Source organism: Cetorhinus maximus, chromosome 3, assembly GCF_964194155.1.
Source record: "Cetorhinus maximus chromosome 3, sCetMax3.hap1.1, whole genome shotgun sequence".
NCBI lineage: Eukaryota > Metazoa > Chordata > Chondrichthyes > Lamniformes > Cetorhinidae > Cetorhinus > Cetorhinus maximus.
In genome coordinates, this window is record NC_135881.1 from 162,518,521 (window position 1) to 162,526,518 (window position 7,998).

Here is a 7,998-nt window from a genome sequence, read left to right on the forward strand (position 1 = left end):
TGAGGGCAAATTTGAATAACACTCAAGGAAAGGGCAAGAGAGTGGTTAGGAGTTATTTTGTCAGAGTTAGGCAACATGTAGGAACTCCCTGACGTGGGGAAGTGTGTGTTCATTATTTTGTATTACTACATAGACAAGTTGTACTGATCAAGTTAAATGAGTGGAGTCATAACTGGTGCTCTCCATGTTTGTGAGTTGTAAAATAAAGCATCTTGACTATTCCTACCTGGACTTATCCTACCAGGTGTTTTCTTGGCCTTCCTTCAAAAAAGGAAGGAATGATTGGGCATATGCAAAGGACATGAATATCCAATTTCAATCACAAGGAGATATCAGGTAGAATTTAGTTGCCCTGATGCGGGTCCTAATGATGGAATCGGAACTGGAAGTGGGTAGCATTACCACTGACAGCGGGAATGGTTGGCCAACCATGATTTGGTAACAGCCAGCCATTAAATGCAGTAGAGTGACAGGGCCCGGCCAATTATGTGGCAGGGGCTGGAAGGAAGTCTATTAATCCACCATCAGCTGATGGATTCGGAGGCCTGGGTGCTATTTTAAACAGCATCTGGACCTGCCTGCAGTGTCTACAGGCCAGCTGCATTGGTGTTGCAGAGGAAGAGAGGAATTCCATTGCTAAACAGACCTCCAGACTTGATCTCTTTTTGAGCTGAAATTCAAGCTCATTCTCCAGACCTCCAGCGTCAACCTTCTCTTCTTCAGCTGATCCCCTAGCCCATTGCCCAGATCTCCAGCCTCATCAGCGCATACTGATCTGTGACCAGCATCGAGAAAGAAATGTCCAACTGGCACATAACTCGGAGCAAAGGGTCCAGCAATACGTCCCTGCAGGTTGTTCTCAGGGTTCTCCAGGAATGGAAGGCGATGCGTGATCAAGGAAGCCTGGATGGATATTGTAGTGGAGGTTAGCAGACATGGGGGTCAACAAGTGCACCTGGGTCCAATGCCGTATCATGCTCAGTACTGGCATGGAGATATTATGATTTTTTAAAGTTATATCTTAAAAAGAAATTAAATGCAATAAGGCTGCAAAAGGATGGGTGCCCGAAGTTCACCTGACTTCTTCTGTGGATTACAAAATGTCCCTGTTTCCAGAGGACAAGGGACCCATCCAGACTGTTGTTGACTCAATGTCGATTTTCAGAGAAGACATTTAAAAGGGTAATTTAAATAGAATGGGTCATTCAGTTACAAAGCCATGGCTGTCTCAAAACTCTCAAAGTGTGAAAGGCGACGATACAGGATGCACATCAGCCCAAACCACTACCATTTTTTTGGAAGAAGCTTATAAGTGGTCACATGATTAAGACACCTGTTCTATTAAAAATAACAGCAGAAGCTATTCAGATCAGAAACACAGTGAGAGACACCATGTGAAAAGCCATCAAAACAGCTATAAGCCAACTACACAGCCAAGGTAAAACAGCTATTCCTTGAAAGTGGATGATGGACTCTCCTCCAGCCTGTTCCACCTTCAAGTTCACCTGAGAGCTGACATCCTGCCCATTCAACTACAAGAAACCTTGCAGCTTACTGAGAATTCTCTGCTTTACAAAACCTCCACTCCAGCTAAAGCATCAATTTATCTAAGAAATTACAAGCCTGCTATGAAAGAGACTCAAATAATAGCAGATAGTAACTGTATTGTTTTTTTCTCTTCATCTGTATCTAATCTTTATATATATGATAGAGTGTGTGGGATGTCACATTTAAACCTCCGGGGCAAGTGTGTGTTAATAAATAATCCTCTTTGTTTTATAATTCACAAAAGCTTGCTGCTGGATTTTATTTAAATTGGGGCAAACCACTCCGAGGGTAAGAAAATACACTAAGCTCACACATAAACATACTTTGATCATGGGCAATAGAAAAACACATAAATACTGTCCTTGACAGTAAAAAAAAAAGGGTCAATGATCTCCTCTGCACCACCAGACTAAGCATAACAGAATGGTTAGAGTGATGTGGCTCTCATAAGGGCAACAATCAATGGGTTTCAGTGAGGGGAAGGCAGGCAGGCCAAAGAAGTATAAGCCTCAGAAGCAGGTGCATCATGAGACTTGGTTGCATGTGGGCTAGAGGTTACAGGCTCTTCCTTCCATCATTGTACAAGTGCCATCTATTAAAGGAATGCATGCTGATAAAGGTGCTAGTTGTTCATTGAGCAAAGACTTATTCTCCCCTTCTGTCTGCAGAAGAAAATAGCTCAGAACAGCAGAGAACAGGCAAAGCCAGGTGGAGGAGTGCCAGACACCTGCAGAGGAAGAGGCAATGGAAATGGCTGGAGAGCAGGGCAGCCTTACAATTGCAGACTGTGAAGCAGGAGTGCAGAGAGAAGAGAGTGAAGTGGCAGTGAGTTTGCTGTTGACCACTGGGTAGAAAGGAGACATGCTTCGGAGAGGGATGGGAAGATGGACTGATTCTTTGTGTTCACCAATGAGAGTCCTCACATTCTGGAGGGGTGGCCTGCTCCCTCATCCAGGATCCTGCAGTCCATGAGAAGGAGGGCATAAAAACCTCAGAGGGTGCAATGTCACATCTTTCCCCCACACCCTCTACCAGCACAGATACATTCATGTTTAAACAATCGGTGGAACAGCTGGTGGAGTCTGTGACAGTCGATAGTAGTTGACAGTTTGAGGCCTTTAGAGTTCAGGTACATGCTGAGCCCAAAGCTGATGATTGGCCTCTGCTGATGGCCACACAAAACCTTCTGGAGATGCAGCAGCAGCAGGAGAACATCTGGTGGAGATGCCAGAAGCTATGCACAGCCATGTATGGACAGTGAGCACTTGACTTCCTCCATGGAGAGGTTGGCGAATTTCATGGACACCATGAAACCAATTTTTTGCCTTCTCGCCATATTGTCCACTCAACCCACCAAACACGCTCAACGCCAGCGGGCATGGAAAATTCCACCCATTGTGCCAGTGATAGAGGGAATGAATGTTTAAAGCGGTGGTTGGGTTTCTGATCAAGCAGGGTCCTTTGCCCTGAGAGGTGTTGAATTTCTTGAGGGTTGGAGCTGCACTCATCCAGGTAAGTGGAGAATGTTCATCACAGTCCTGATTTTTGCCATGTAGGTGGTGGAGAGGTTTGGGGAGATTCAGGAGATGAGTAACTGACTAGAATCATAGAATACATAACTTTTGACCTGCTGTTGGAGCCAGTGTATTTATGTGGCTGATCAATGGTGACCAGCTAGATGTTTGACAGTGGGGAATTCGATGATGGTAATGTTATTGAATGTCAGGTGGTGGTTAGACTCTCTTTTTGGAGATGGTCATTGCCTGGCACTTGTGTGGCAGGAATGTTACTTACCACTTACCAGTCCAAGTCTGAAGGTTATCCAGGTCTTTATGATGAAGCAGTTGAAGATAGTTGGACCTAGGACACTGCCCTGAAGAACACCTGTGGTGAAGTCCTGGGACTGAGATGACTGGCCATAACTCTCTTCCTGTGTGCTAGGTATGACTCCAGCTGCTGAAGGGTTTTCTCCTGATTCCCATTGACTTCAATTTTACTCAGGCTAGTTGATGAGTCACGTGGTCAAATGCTGCCTTGATGTTAAGGGCAATCATGCTTACCTCACCTCTGGAATTCAGCTCTTTTGGCCTAAGGCTGTAAAGAGGTCTGGAAATAAGCAACCCAGGCAAAATCCAAACTGAGCATCAGTGAGCAGCTAATTGCTGAATAAGTGCTGCTTGAAAGCACTGTCAACTACACCTTCCATCACTTTGCTGATGATTGAGATTAGATTGTTGGGGCGTTAACTAGCTGGATTGGATTTGTCCTGCTTTTTGTAGACAGGACATACCTAAACAATTTTCTACATTGTTGGGTAGATCTCCGTGTTGCAGCTGGACTGGAAAAGCTTGATTAGGAGCCCAGCTACTTCTGGAGCACAAGTCTTCAATACTGCAGCTGGAATGTTGTCAGGACACATAGCCTTTGTTGTATCCAGATTCGTGTGTTTGAAGACTGACCGCCATGATGTTTGGGATCTCAGGAGAGGAGAAATGGCATGATTTTGCAAAAAATATATGAGCAGATAAATCTCAAGTGTCCATATGCACAAATTAATGAAATGGTTACCTGGGTTCATAAATAGTGGAATAGAACATAAAAGCAAGAAGACCATTCCAGAATTTTATGAACTATTGGTTTAGCCTCAGTTGGAGTATTATGGACAATTCTGGGTCCCACATTTCAGGAAAGATATAAAGGTCTTAGAAAGGGTATAGAGGAGGTTTACCCAATGTTATCAGGGATGAGGGAAAAGAGGGATGTGGGACTAAGCATGATCATTCTTACAAGAGCCAGTATGGCATGATGGGGTGAGGTGGTCTGTGAGTTTCTATGGGCTGAATAACACGCTCTGAAAATGGGACTGTCCTGCGCCCAGGGAAGCGTATTATCCAGCACGATGATGCCGGATCGTGTTCCTGATGTCATCTTGCTAGAAAACAATAATACAGTTAGCAGGCAGCCCTAGGAATTGAGTGCCCGCCCAACATAATCAAATATTCAATTATTAGTTACTGCAGCTAATTATCAGTCCAATCGACTGCAATAATACATGCTGAATGCAATAAACGTTCAGTGTGTGGGAAAAATGTCAGGTGGGGAATTCGTTTTCTTCCATGGTTGCATGTCAGGGGGGCTTAAAGGCAGTAGTTGGGTCTCTGTTTAACTTCAGCAGACTAGACCGCTGTGATAAAAGCAAAATACTGTGAATGCTGGAAATCTGAAATAAAAACAGAAAATGCTGGATAAGTTATTCTTTGAAGGTGTGTATTCAGTGTAATCCATAAGTTTTTAAAACATGAATGTTGCCTGCACACTTGTGCACTTAGTGCCTCATCTGCATTCCAGCCTGTGTGGTTTGAGCAACATGGGGATAGTGGTCTCTGTGGGAGACACATCTTCCAGGGAGGAGGAGGAGAAGGAAATTGAGAAGGACATAGAGAAAGCCGAATGGTCATGGGCAGGAAGTATTGGAGGCGCATGAGGGCAGCAGACCTACACAGGCAGGATGCTGCAACCACGGAGGTGTAAAACAAGGTCTTATGATCTCGGTGGAGTATACAGAGTGAGAATAAGTTACCTTCAAATGTCTGAGACACAGTGCCAGAGGAAACTCAGGCTGTCAAGAAGCACGGTGACCTCTATGTGAGATGCTGGCTGGGGACATTGCTTCCAACTTCATGGATGACCACCCAAGGCCAGTTACCATGCAGGTCGCTGTGGCACTGAATTGTTTGCAACTGGATCCTTTCAAGCCATGTGTGGAGACCTCAGTGGAATGACGCAGCTGTTGTCCACCACAGCATTAAGTTTTTTACTGATGTGATGTTCCAAAGGGCAGATCAGTATATTGCATTCTCCATGGACTGCCACAGTCAATTTGAATGAGTCAGAAGCTTTGTAAAGATGGCAGGTTTCCCCAGGGTCCAGGGTGATAGACTGCGCACACGTCACCATAAAGGCCAGCCCTGCACATTTATAAACAGGAAGGGCTATCACTCTTTAAATGTGCAGTTAGCATGTGACCACCAGTGAAGAGTTGTGCAGGCCTGTTCTAGGTTCCCAGGCAGCAGCCACAACTCTTACATTCCCAGGAACTCTCAGGTGCCACATATGTTTAATGGACTTGATGTACTGGATGGTTGGCTTCTGGGTGAAAAGGGCTACCCTTTGAAGAAGTGTTCATGAGCCAGTGAGGGTTCCAAGGACAAACACAGAGAGGAGATAAATGACAACCACAGCACAATCAGGGCCATCATTGAGCAGACAGTTGGGGTCCTAAAGATGAGGTTCCGGTGCCTGCCAGATCAGGAGGAACACTGCAGTATGCTCCATCCAGCGTGTCATTGATGGTCATTGCGCACTGCACTCTGCACAACCCTGCACTTCAGAGAGGGGATGCCCTGCAGGGAGACGATCCACAAGAAAGCAGTCAATCCTACATACGAACATATGAACATACAAATTCAGAGCAGGAGTGGGCCACTCGGCCCCTTGAGCCTGCTCCACCATTCAATAAGATCATGGCTGATCTGAATGTAACCTTAACCACACATTCCTGCCTACCACAAAAACCTTTCATCCCCTTGTTAATCAAGAATCTATCTAGCTCTGCCTTAAAAATATTCAAAGACTCTGCTTCCACTGCTTTTTTGTCTTTGAGTTCCAGTGACTCACTGCCCTCTGAGAGAAAAAATTCTCCTCATTTCTGTCTTAAATGAGTGACCCCTTATTTTTAAACTGTGACCCCTAGTTCTAGATTCTCCCACAAGAGAAACATCCTCTTCATATTCACCCTGTCAAGACCTCGCAGGATCTTAAAGGCTCCAATTAAGTCGCCCCTTACTCTTCTAAATTCCAGTGAATAGAAGCCTAATCTGCCTTGCCTTTCCTCATAGGACAACCTGTCCATTCCTGGTATTAGAACAGTAAACCTTCTCCAAACTGCTTCTAATGCATTTATATCTTTTTTTAAATAAGGAGACCAGTACTGTACACAATACTCCAGATGTGGTCTCACCAATGCCCTGTAAAACTGGAGCATAACCTCCCTACTTTTGTATTCAATTCCCCTCACAATAAATGATAACATTTTATTAGCTTTCCTAATTACTGCAGTACTTGCATACTAACCTTTTGTGATTCATGCAGTAGGACACCCAGACCTCTCTGAATCTCAGAGCTCTGCAATCTCTCACCATTTAGATAATAAGCTTCTTTTTTATTTTTCCTGCCAATGTGAATGATTCCACATTTGCCCACATTATACTCCATTTGCCAGATATTTGCCCACCCACTTAACCTATCTATGTCACTTCGTAGCCATCCTACGTCCTCTTCACAATTTACTTTCCTATCTATCTTTGTGTCATCAGCAAATTTAGCAACAATTCTTTTGGTCCCTTCATCCAAGTAATTTATACAGATTGTAAAAAGTTGAGGCCCCAGCATTGATCCCTGTGGCACTCCACTCATCATATCCTGCCAACCAGAAAAAGACCCATTTATCCCAACTCTGTGCTTCCTGTTAGCTAGTCAATCTCCTTTCCATGCCAATATGTTATCCATACACCATGAGCTTTTATTTTCTGCAATAACCTTTGATGTGGCACCTTATCAGATGCCTACTGGAAACCGAAGTACAGGTCATCCACCGGTTCCCTTTTATCCACAGCACATGTGACTACTTCAAAGAACTCCAATAAATTGGTTAAACATGGTTTCCCTTTTACAAAACCATGTTGACGCTGCCTGATTGCCTTGAAATTTTCTTAGTGCCCTGCTGTAACATCTTTAATAATAACTTCTAATATTTTTCCTATTACAGATGTTAGGCTAACTGGCCTATAGTTTCCTGCTTTCTGTCTCCCTCCCTTTTTGAATAAAGGATTTGCTATTTTCCAATTTAATGGAACCTTCCCGAATCTAGGGAATTTTGGAAAATGCAGCAATTATCTCACTAGCCACTTCTTTCAAAACCTTAGAGTGAAGTCCATCTAGACCTGGGGATTTGTCAGCCCGCAGCTCCAACAATTTGCTCAATACCACTACCCTGGTGATTGCAATTTGCCTGAGTTCCTCCCTCCCTTCTATTTCCTGATTTACAGCTATTTCCTGGATGTTACTTGGGTCCCCTATAGTGAAGACCAAAGCAAAATATCTGTTTAGTTCATCCGCCATCTCCCCACTTTCCATTATCAATTCCCCAGATGCAATTTCTATAGGGCCAGCACTCACTTTGTTAACTCTTTTGTTATTTAAATATCTATAGAAACTCTTACTATCCATCTTAATATTACTTGCTCGCTTTCTCTCTAACTCTAATTTTTCCATCTTTATTAATCTTTTTGTCATTCATCACTGTTCTTTATAATCTTTCCAATCTTCTGACCTGCCACCTGTCTTTGCGTAATTATCTGCCTTTTCTTTAAGTTTGATACTGTCTTTAGC